General features: G+C 48.1%; 1 long non-coding RNA gene across 1 annotated transcript in view; it reads left to right on the forward strand.

Moving 5' to 3' along the window:
• The first annotated feature begins 454 nt into the window (after positions 1-454).
• Positions 455-12,493, forward strand: part of LOC138258787 (uncharacterized) — a 114,818-nt gene continuing 102,779 nt past the window's right edge. Inside the window, exons 1-2 of the long non-coding RNA XR_011198569.1 lie at positions 455-627; positions 4,329-4,491. This is a non-coding gene — a long non-coding RNA (uncharacterized lncRNA). The remainder of the gene's footprint in view (positions 628-4,328; positions 4,492-12,493) is intronic.

Genomic DNA, 12,493 nt, shown 5'->3' on the forward strand with positions numbered 1-12,493 from the left:
TGATGATTGTTTGACGATTTAGTTGTTGATAGTTCGGCTCGAGTTATGTCTCTGAAAGGCACACCAGACCCTTGGCTGAGCTCTGGCTGAGCTCTCCCTATTAATTTGCTTGCTCGCCCATCTCCCTCCACAGGGTGCACTATACAAATAAGCTTTGAATATTACATTACCTCGCCCTATTAAGAGAGGTTCAGCCTTTATCGGCGGCTAGGATGACAGTCTAAGGCAACACTTCCAGGATTTGAAACGGTAAGGCTGGCATCCCCACAACTCATCTGCCAGGTGCTGTGAGCCGGCCAGGCTGGGACCAAGTGTCCTAACAGCTGAGTTGAGCAGCAGCTGGGGAGGTCGGGACATGTTTTCCATCACGCCTTTTAATGTGGACATAGGGCGGGCGCGCAGAACACGTTGAATGACAGCTGCTATGTCTGTCAAACGAGGGTCGCGCCATGTTTGTCCTCAGCCGAATGAAACCCAAGCCTGGGTGATGGTCAACTCGTTGATGTACCATCAGCAGCCACTGGGTCAGCTGAAACCGGGACCGAGTTGCAAGAAGGGGAGAAAAGTAACAGCCTGGGGTGTGCAGACTGTGAAAACCAAAACCATGGACATGCCACAAGTATCAGGGTAGGTCAATAAATGTGCTCTGGTTGAGGGGCACATGGTGGCCCAATAGACAATGCTCACAAACGTAGAAACATAGGCAATAAGGGTAATTGAATGGAAGTTTTACCCACTTTATTTGTGGTAATTAAATGGCTTGCTGATAAAGTCTGCTAACCTTGCATTAAAACCAATGAAAACTTGCCCCCCTCTGTTTTCTGCCACCCTTCTCTGAAAACCGGTTCGTGTGCTAAACATATTGATATCTTCCAGGACAGATGGTGTAATACTGACTGTCCCGCAAAATCTGTGACTCCAGTTCAACCTAAAAGTAAGCCTTATAAGTAGCCCCGCTCCTTAAATAAGCGTTATTTTAAAAACTACAACTTGTTTACTAACTCGCTCTTTCTCGTAACAACACGTGTTAGTCTGAGATGGGACGGGATCAAACAAAAAGACAAATCGCATCGCGCGTTACTTCGAGGCATTGAGTTACCGCAACCGTGAAAACAAACCTCTGGTTTGCACAGGGGGCATGGAATGCCCATTAAAGCCCGAGCCATTCATCCCAGCCGCTCACCGGGGACATGTGGTTTCCCTCTCAGACACCAGTGTTATTTTGCGTGTGCAGGCGGGAGATCTGGGAGCACATGCCCATTCCACACTGACGTGTGTTGTGCCATCTGCGGCCGGGCTGACACGGGTCCGGGATAACTAATTAAATATTTAGGGTGTCAAGGCAACTTCATTGGCGATTATTTAGGGTTCAGCGAGTAGGATAATTATAAACAATATAATTTATAGCCGACCCCACTGTCTACATTGCCTCCGGCGCTCTTACTAACAGGTGTTGTTATTGCCCAACTGAGTCACTTTACATACCTAGAAGGATGAAAGTCTGAGCAACCCTGGTCCTGCTATCTTTGGAACCTGTGACCTGCAGATCTCAAGCTAACTAAATCCAGTTAACCCCCTTACCGCGTAGACACATCGGCACATGATAAACAAGGCTCCCAGTTTGCTGTTTTAGCTATTTTTTACTGATAAATACAGACAGAACTATTTGGCGCAGACCTTTTATCTCAAACACCTCCAAAGGTAAATCATTTAGGAATGTAGAGTGGCTTTGATCAATCCCCCTAGTCACCTTGGCCGTACCATGTACACTGTTTAGATGTTTTGTTTTGTGTAATGTCAAGCATGTAGCCTTGCTACAGGTTTAATAACCTTTCTATTAGTTTAAATGTCTAATTTGATACTGTTCAGCGTCTGTTTGATGCAGGTGGGCAGCAGATGCCTTTATCCATGGGCTCACAAATACTGATTGGGGGAGTAAGGGACCTATGTCAGTTGTGATGTCAGGTACTGCAGAGAGCAACCTGAACCCTTGTGCCACAGCCTTTCAGCTTCCTTTGCTAAAGAGACACCTTTGCCTTTATATTAAATCCCAGTTTTGAGTATCTTGTCACTCTGTGCTCGAAGTTTGCTAGGGAGTGTGAGAGAGCATGATCCTGACCCCAGGGGTGACAACAGGCAGGAGAGCAGCTCACCCACAGCTGAGTGACTGGCATGGAATGATGCTGCTGTACTATTTATACTCGGAGGGTACGCATGATGAATGATGGTAATATTAAGAAATAAGACTGCCATTCATATTGGGTCAGTAAACATATGGCAGAGCCAATCAAACACTATTACCCAAATATTTGGGTCAGTCTGACTTCCCTTCTATTAATCACATCTACAGCACTAGCTCATACAGGGGAATCTTGCCCAGGTGGATCTATGTGGCCCAGGGTTTATTTATGCCCAATGTGATGTATTTCTATGTCAGAGGTCTCTGCACACTCTTATGAAGTCGAATTATTACATGTCTGTAGCTGGACACAGGATGAGGACATGATAAATGCTTTATCAGTGACCTGCCACTGGCCAAGATATTTGTTGACATGTTGCCTTTCACTGTCCACACTCCCATTCAAAACCAGAGAGGGCAAATCCAAAGAAGCACCCTGTTCCACTGTTTGAATTCAGACACACAGCAGCTGGCTTACATTGGGTGGGGGAGAGGAGTGAGCACCACAGGTGGACACACAGGGGAGGCAGCTAGCTCTATGGCAACGCAAACTGCGTCTGAGACCTATGGAGGTATAAAAGGTGCATTGAATGGATTAAGGGTAGCACATAACACTGATATGCCTCGTCTTGTGGGACATTAGTGGATTTGGAATGGAAGAGGCTTGTTGCCCACAGCCCACAGTATCCTGTGAGTCAGCTGATGGGAGTGGCCATGTCACCTTTGCTTGGGACATGCATTAGACCTTAAATCAATTGAAGGTGGGAGATGGCTTAAAATACGTTCAATGCGAATTGTCCAGCACTGCAGGGTAAAAGTAGCTAGCTACTTCACCTGTGTCTGCACCTTCCCATTAGCTTTCAGCTACAAAAGAGAACTGCCCTCTCAGACCAGCTGACGTATGAAAGCCCTGACTTTGTTCACAGAGTGCCTCAAGGATTTGGAACAATGCACTGTTTCCACAAGAATGGGGGATTAAACCAAGCCTGCCCCAGGACATCCAGACATGAAAATCTTTGTATTCCTTACTGCTTACTAAACAACTTGTTGGGCAAACAGGACTTAATCCGCACTAAAAGCTAAACAGCACTTTTACTTGAAAGCATGCCTCTCTTACTGGATGCCCGGAGCAGGGTCTGGGGAGATATTTTTTCACCTGAACACAGCTGAAATAAAATTCATTTTCTGAGGATGCTCACACCTCGTCTTGAAGTCTTCATTGCATGGGATGCACACGGTTCATCACCCAATCTTTTACACACATCCTGTAGATGTTTTGGTCATTGATTGACTCTGCCCTACAGTTTACTTTGTTATTGGAGTCACAGTGGGCTTCGTTCTCACCTTCAAGAGTTTCTTTTAGAGCTAATGACTAGTTTGGTTCTGCCAAAGCAAAATGTAACCATGGTAAATAAACAGCAAGTGTGAAGAACAGCGCCATAGCAGAACATCAGAGGAATGTAAGATCACAGTCTATCTACTAAGACGTCCAGAACCTCACAGGGGGCTCATTGACTCTTCCTTGAATTTAAATGTTAAACCTGAAGATGCTGTCCAGAGTTTAAGCAGTAACAGCAATTTTATATAGAATTGATTGTGCCAAGTGTTTGTCTAGGCAACTTTAAATATCTGGTTTCTTACCTGTTGCATTTAAAAACCGTTTTGTGACAACTGAACTGCATCAACCATTTCTCATGCGCCCTAAGGCCATTACACTGGTTCCCAGTATATGAAAGGCATCATTTTAAATCTCTATATTTTCTGCAAATTGGCAGCGCAGGGTCCAATATTTAGCCCACAAAGGTACAATCTCTATTTGTGTACCCAGACACTGAGATCATCAGAAGGTTGAACTTTAGTTGTCTCAAAAATCAGGAACATAATATCTGGTGGTCGAGCCTTCTTGTTCCATGCTACTCAACTCTGGTAGTCGCCGAGGTCATACATTAGAATGACAGATGACCACCTTCAATTTCAATTTGCTTTGAAATGTATCTTTTTCTGAGACTTGTTTTAGTGCCACAGTACTGGTGTTATTTTTTAGGGTCGAGACTGCGAGTGCATGTGAGACACTGTTGTGTTCAGTAAATTGCTTGGAGCATGCCTGTTGCTCACAATCTGTTGGTTTGTGTGGCACTCTTCTTTACAGCCTCGTCATTCGTCAAGGCATGTCTGGCAACATTTCCAATCCTCTGTATGGAGCAGAGATCAAGCACTAATTGATTTCTACTTAATTAGTGCCCGTCCATGGCCCCGACGTGATGGAGGTACTATTTTGTTCTAACTTCCAGTGCCCCTCAAGCAGAAGACTTGTGAGTGTCAAAAACGTTTTATTTTCCAAAGCTAATTTTATTTTATTTTTTTAAGTAATTTATTCTCAGTTTACACTTGTTTTTTTTTTTTTGCTCGTGGGTGCTGTTGTCAAAAGATGATGATTAGCTTTTTTGAAATATATAAGACCCATTGCATTGCAAATGCTTGTTTTTTTAATCTTGTCATCTCATAGTGCCAAGAGGTCAGTTGAGTGGTGTAACGAAACTCGAGGGAGGCCCCCTGCCATATACATGGAAGGGGCCCCCACATTCCAGACCCAGTCAGGAGCTCTCAGGCCTGGGCCCCTTCACCCGTGCTTAGTACCAAAGAGGACACACTACATTTGACTTCTCAGTGCTATTGCATAGAACCATTATAGACTTCCTATCCCCCGTATACCTTATGGCGGGGGGTCTTCAAACTAGTGGGCGGGCCCCCCTAGGAGGGCCTCAAGTGATCCCAGGATGGGCGCCAGAGTCTGGCCAAAAGAAGCCTTATGCTGATAAAAGGCTTTGTATGTAGCAGAAAAAACATTTCTTGCATTTTTAAAAAGGCAACAGAACTTAACTGCAGTGTTTAAATAGGTCTAGGCATATTTAAACAGTGCCAACTTAATAGAACAATTGTGAAAAGGTCTGAGGGGGGCCCGATTATTATTTATTTCCACAGAGGGGGCGCAGCATTGAAATGTTTGAAAAACCACTGCCTTATGGCAATTGTATTGAGGTGAGATTGGTGAGAGAAGCCTTAGAGAACTGAATGGATGGACTTAGAGACTGAAAGAGGAGAACGCCTGCTGTTTTTGGGTGGTTTGAGGTTTAAGCAGCCACGGTAATAAACTTACATTCAGTAAACCATATAACACAGCAGTAATTAAAAAAATAAGCAAGAACAGTATTTTAATCGAACATCCTGATTTTTTCGGTAAGGGGAAAATAAAAAGACTCTGAGCATTTTCTCGTTCATAATGGTAGACACTGCGCGCTACAAAGGTCGGAAATCTATAATGATGCAAGATGATGATGTTGGGATGCACCACTGCCTGCTTGCGCTGTACTTAGTATGATTATTGTAAAAAACAAGAATGGTCTTCTGAGCGGAGAAAACACCTCACCTTAAGGGGTACTTTGTATTCACTGACATTGGTCTGGCAGCAATTGTTTCTCTCTCTCTATAGCTCTTCTATTATGGCCCTTGGCATTCATGGGACTCCATTAGGAAACTACACCAGGAGCATGTTCAGTGCCCATCAAACCCATTGTTCAATTCATCTCTCAAAACACACCTCATTAGATCTAAAGGTTTTCAGCTCTTTCTTGCTTACCAATGAAACCAATATGCTCCTGGTGAAGTTGTTCTTTCTGTATAATGCCACAGCACAAGGCGACTTGTTGCTTGCATAACCATTTAATTGTTACCAGCACCTCTTCTTCTATCCTTCTACTTGGAAGAACCTTTATTTACTTGGACATTTCTACTTTTATTGGTCTGACCTGATGTCCACCATTTTGCAGGTCATTCTGTTTTAGTTAACCTAAACACCTGGAGCCTCTGGCATAAATGTCTCCTTTTTGGATTGTAGACAATCGTATCCTGCTTCCAATGTGGCTTCTAGGACATAACTCCTCTTTCTCCACTCATCTTCTTCCTCCAACAATAGTGGTCTGTTTTGTGATTTAAAATAAGTCTACTTTTCCTTTTTGATTAAGTTAGATCATTGTGTTGTTGATTGCTTTACAGTATGATGTGGGATCACTTTTCATCACAGTCATATGCTCTCTGATAAAGTCTTGAATTTATTTACTCGTACTACTACTATAATATTCAGTTTTCACCCTGTTTTCACCTCAGAGTATTTCACAACCACTCATCCTGAAGAAGAACAAAAATACCATAGGACATTTATATAGTAATTTCCTATAGGCCACTAGTCTAAGTGGATGGTCACTTGGGACATTTCTAGTGTTGGTAATTCTAGTGTTTGTCGCTTGGAATGATAGGCCTGACACAGATGGTACGCCTGATCCTTGGGTGTGATACAGGGTATGATTTTGTTTGTTGCTTGGACCGCTGGGCATGACCCAGATGGTATGCTTGTCCCATGGGTGTGATACAGGGATTGAGGCCCCCTCTTGACCCTCTTGGACCGCTGGGCTTGGACCGCTGGGGGTGAATCAGATGGTATACATGGGCTCTGCATGTGCACCTCAATCTTTTTTTTTAGTCTAAAAGGGTTTTCTCAATGCTACCGGTTTTTTAGCACTGTTGGTATCTGAAAGAAGTGAGAGGTGTTTGCTTGGACCACTGGGCATGACACAGATGGTACGCATGAGGGTGCGATTCGGACGTTAGGGAAAAATATTTGGATATGGGAGATTAGGTGTTGCTTGTGTTTGGCCAAAAAGGGCCTGTGGTTGTCGATTTTTTCCTTTCTCTCCCCATAAACTATTATTATCTTTGTCCCTGAGTGGATATCGACAGACTATCAGGCTCACTTAGTCCCATGTACCATGCAGAGCTTCCCCTGATCACAGGATAGCATGCGCTAGGAGTAGGCTAAGGTATTTTTTATTTTGATAAATACATTTTTATTGATTTTGCAAAGAAATAAAACAATGATACATACATTTAACTAGACGCCAACGGGCACCTAACGGTGGTCAAGCCCATTGTCCCAGACAACACATTGGAAGTGCAAGTTATATGTCGCCTTGTTGGAGTACCTTGTGAATGTCTCACTCCCGTTAGGGGGGCAGGGGGGGTTCACGCCGGCCCTCCCTGATGTAGTGCCGATCGATAATGTAGGGAGGGTACATGATGCGGCCTCCCACTTCCCCCATACCTTGTTATATTTTTTCGGGCATCCTCTAGCCTCATAAACAAGTTTTTCACGTTGTGCACACCAATCCACCCCTCGTCTCCATTTAGTCAGTGCCGGTGCACCTTTGGCTTTCCAGTCAGCCATTATATCCCTTTTGGCCACTAGGCATGCCCCCCTGAGGAAGGTTCGATCCGCTGTTCTCATTCCGATATCTCCCATGATCCCCAGCAGGAGAGGCAGTGGCACCATCCCTATATCTTCCTGTAAGACACCGGAGATCTCCTGCGTGACCGCCCTTCAGTAGGTTGCTATAGCCGGGCATGCCCATACCATGTGGAAGAAATCAGTTTCCGGATTCATACATCGGGGGCAATCGGCTGTGGATCGAAGACCCGCTCTATGTAATTTGGTGGGTGTAAGGTAAGCTGTGTGGAGGTAGTAGGTCTGTATTAATCGGAGGCGAGTCGCCATCGTTAAGGTTCGCGGGGCCATCAGAGCCTCGTTCCAGTCCACCTCTTCCATAGGGCCCACCCATCCCTCCCACCTCTGGCGAAGCCCCTCCAGGGAACAGGCAGTGTTGGCAACCAAGGTGTGGTATATCTGTGAAACACCTCCCTTGCCCAGGTTCCCCATCAGTGCCTTCGCCTCCATAGGGCTATATTCAGGTACGTTATCCCCTGCCTGGACGTGTATTAGTAGGGCGTGGCGAAGCTGGAGATATTTATGGAATTGTGTCTTGTTTAGTGAGAAGAGTTTCTGGAGGTCTTCAAAGGATCGTATGTGTGACCCGTCCCAAACGTCGCCCAGTGTGGAAGTCCCTATGTTGTCCCATTTCTGAAATCCCTCCAGGCCCACCACCTCCATTAAGTGTTTCACGTGCCATAGCGGGGTCTCCTGGGTGAGGCGCCCCCACCACCTCGACACCTTCTGGGCCGCCCGCCATCCCAGCAGTATCACCTTAGTCACATCTGGGACATCCCGGGAGATCGGGCCTCAGTACAGGGCATCAAAGATCCGTGGGTAGCTCAGTGTCTGGAGTTCCAGTCGGAACGCCGGTTCTGTCCACCCCCCCCCTATCTAGTCATTAATCACGAGCAGGTGCATCGCAAGGTGATAGTAATTGATGTTGGACATTCCCAGCCCCCCATTGTAGACATCTCTCTGGCAGGTTTTGTGCGCCAGTTGGGGACGGGTGACATTCCATATGAATTGGCGCATTAACGAGTCCATCTCTCTGTACCATCTCATGGGGATAGGATGCGGGAAATTCTGTAATAGGTAGAGGAGTCTGGGGAGGATCATCATCTTATAGCGTGCAATTCTTCCAAGCAGGTCAAGGGGGAGGGTCCTCCAACGCTGGAGGTCATTTTTGATTCTTCTAGTTAATGGCGTGATGTTGAGTTCCCACGTTAATTCAGGGAGCAGTGAAACATGTATTCCCAAGTATTTAAAACTGTTTCTCCGCACTGGGATGTTTTGTTGCCAGTCCACACAATCCCTGGAGTGGTGGATGAGGACCAATAAAGACTTACTGGGATTTAGAGTCAGTCCGAGGCCTCCGAGAAGAGGCCCAGAATTTGAAGAATGCGAGGGCCACTCTTGGCCGGATTAGAAATGTACAATAGGACATCATCCGCATATAGTGCCACACAGTCCTCTGGGCAAGCAGGCCAAGACCAACCCTCAATCAGAGGGTCCTCTCGCAGCAGCTTCGCCACGGGCTCTATTGTTAGTGCAAAGAGCAGAGGGGATATTGGGCACCCTTGTCGGGTGCCACGGCCAATGGGGAATGGGTTGGGGGCCACCCCGTTCACTTGGACCTGGGCCGTCAGATTAGAGTAGAGTAGCCTCACCAGGCCCTGGAATTTGGGTACGAGGCCGTTTCTTTGTAGAACGGGATCAAGGTAGGACCAATCCACCGTATCGAAGGCTTTCTCAAAATCGAGCAGAAGCAAAGCCAAGGGGGTGTGAGACAGGATCTTGTAGTGCGCCAAGGCTAGATGTAACCGCCTAATGCAGTGCCTAGTGCTACGGGTAGGCATGAAGCCGCACTGGTCGGGGTGTACCAATATGGGCATTACTTCCCTTAGTCTGAAGGTGAGGATTGAGGACAGCACTTTGATCTCAGTATTCAGAAGTGAGATGGGCCGATATGCCGAGCAATGTTGCGACGGGGGTTGGGTCTTGGGGATCACTACAATTGTAGCTTGGTCGATCCCAGGGGGGAAGCGGCCCTTACGCTCAGCCTCCTCGTACATACTAAGCAGGTGAGGACCCAGAATATCATTGCATTTACTGTATAGTTCTGCCGGGAATCCATCGGCCCTGGGGTCTTGCCCGATGCCAGGCTGGCAATCGCGTTGGCAATTTCCACGAGGCTAATGGCCTCGTCCAACCTATTCCTAGCCGCTTGGGAAACTCTGGGAAGGGTTATATCATTTAGAAGGGGGGATTCCCTTTCAATAGTGGGTCGGGGGTGCTCTGCGTATAGGTGTGCGTAGTAGGAGGCAAAGCTTTGTGCAATTTCGATGGGTGTTTTAGAAAGAGAACCAGAGTCCTTCATGATTTCAGGTATGATTCTATTAGCTAGAGGGCGGGTGGCCAGCCAATGTAGAAGCTTCCCGTTCTTGTCCTCCCAACCATACACTCGGGCGGCTGAGGCACTCCATATATGTTTCGTTGATTCCAGCACTAAGTGCTTAATTTCGTCTCTAACAATAGTGAGCTGCCTCAGATTCGAAGCCGAGGCTGAGGTCGTTTGCTGGTGTTCCAGGTTTAATGCCCTGGCCTCCAACTCAGACACTCGTGAGTTTTGAGCACGTTTACGCGAGCGAAGGAGATATTTGGCATGTCCTCTTAGAGTGACTTTACAAGCGGCCCATATTGTACCCGGAGATTGGACAGATCCCAGGTTCAGTTCGAAATACTGAGCAAGATGGTCCCTAATCTCTATAGTGTAGTCGTTGTCTTGTAGGTACCATGCGTTCAGGCGCCACACCGGGCGCCCGGCGGGGTCTGCCCCACCCAGCCGGACTCGCACCGGTGCGTGATCCGAGACCCCCCGAGGCAATATCTCTGCCCCCGTGACACTGGTGATATCTAGAGCGGGCATAAATACAAGGTCGATTCTAGAGTGTGTCAGATGGGCGGCCGATGTGTGCGTGTATTGACGTTTCCTAGGATGCCAAGTTCTCCATACCTCACATAGGCCAAGGCTCTCAGCCCAGCCACTAAGACTCGAAGCCCGGTTGGACCTACTAACAAGTAACATCGCCGGATACATCCAGTCTGGGGTCGAGAACGGCGTTGAAGTCCTCTCCCATTAGGGTGGTTCCCTGGGGGAGTCCCACTACTACCTGGCGGAGTGAGAGTAAGAAGGTATCAAGTCCCACTAGGGGGGCATATGCACATACAAGGTTTAGCGGTGATCCATGGAGTAACCCCGTGACTACTACAAATCTGCCCTGTGGGTCGGACTGCGTGGCTGTAATCACCATAGGTAGTGAGCGATGGAGTAGAATGGCCACCCCTCTAGAGAAGCCTGCATGATAAACCCTGTCATATCCTCCTCGCGCGAGCATAGGGCATTTAGATCCAAGGAGGTGGGTTTCTTGTAGTAGGGCCACTGAGGGGGAATATCTGCAGAGAGTATTGAATACTGCGGGTCTCTTGATCTTGTCTAACAGGCCATTTACATTCCAGGAGATGATTTGTGTCAGTGAGGACCAGGCGTGGGTTGCGTGGGTATTGTAAATTGTCGAGTGTCTGCCAGCGGACATAGGGACAACCGTTTGGAACGTAGCAATGAATTATTAAAGCAACAAAGAAAACTTGTCAACACGTTGCTATCTAACCCCAACTCAAACTTTTCACTCTCCAACCACCCCCCTCCCCATACTCCCACCCAGGAAGCATCTGTCGCCCAAATACCCAACCAGAACAGAACAGCCAGAAGGACTGTCGTTGGAGTGGAGTGGTGGACCCCTCCCTTCAGTCGGATCATTTGCAATCAACGGTAAGAAGTCAGGCCATACATGGCAAACATTAAAGAGGCACTGAGCCACCGGTGGGGCCCCCCCAAGGGCCCGCAGGAGCGAATCGGGCAACCCCGGCCACCCCTCGCACACCCCGAAGGGAGCCCTGTGTCTCATGTCAGCCGAGCACAGGGGACTGATTCAGGCAGCCGCCGTCCGTGGCTCGCGGCGGGTCCCGCACCTCCGGGGACTCGACGGGGCCCCCTCCACCTGGGAACCAGGGTCTCCAGCCGTCTCTCCGTCCGTAAGAATGTCTGGGTCTTTTCGCCTCCCCTTTCGAGATCTGGTACGCCTCCGGCTCCTCCGTTGACCCCCCAAAGGGAGGGGCCCATCACGGGAGGGCTCTCCCGCCTGTCTCAGGGGTGCCCTTCGGGCTCCGACACCCCCTTCGGTCAGCCAGTCCCACGCCTCTTCCGGGAATTCAAAGAAATGTGCCTTTCCGGCCATAAGGACTTTGAGCCGTGCAGGAAAGAGGAGCATGTATGAGAGTTGCATTGCTCTAAGTTTTTGTTTGACATGCTCATATGACCGGCGACGGGTCTGGACTTCACGGGTGTAGTCTGGGAATATTAAGATCTTATGATTCTCCCATTGAAGATCTTCAGAGCGTCTAGCTTCCTTAAGGATATTGTCTCGATCTTTGAAATTGAGAAAGCGTGCGATCATCGGGCGCTTTGGACCGCCCGGCGGGGGGCGCGGAGCAAGGGCCCTGTGGGCACGTTCAATTGCGAACCAGGGTGAAAGAGTCTGGTCTGGCATCCAGGCCCTGATCCAACACTCCAAAAATTCAGAAGCTTTGTCTTCCTCCGGTAATCCGATAAAGCGCAGTTTGTTGCCTCTTGATCGATTTTCTGCATCTTCTGCACGGCGGTGTAACTCGCTGGTTCGAGTCTGCAGCTGGGCCACTTTGGTTCTAAGATCGGCTAATTCGTCCTCAGTCTGGAAGACCCGGCCTTCCACCTCGGTGATTCGGCTCACTGCGTTTCTGAGGTCTTGCCTAATAAGGCCCATGTCCTCTCGCACTTTCCCAATTCTGGTCTCCACGGCTCACTGCGATGATTGGATTGCTTGGAGGATGGCACTCACTCCATCTAGCGCTGGGCCCCCACTAGCCGCGTCTCCGTCCCCTCTTTGGCCCGCTGGCGT

Source organism: Pleurodeles waltl, chromosome 9 (genome assembly GCF_031143425.1).
Source record: "Pleurodeles waltl isolate 20211129_DDA chromosome 9, aPleWal1.hap1.20221129, whole genome shotgun sequence".
NCBI lineage: Eukaryota > Metazoa > Chordata > Amphibia > Caudata > Salamandridae > Pleurodeles > Pleurodeles waltl.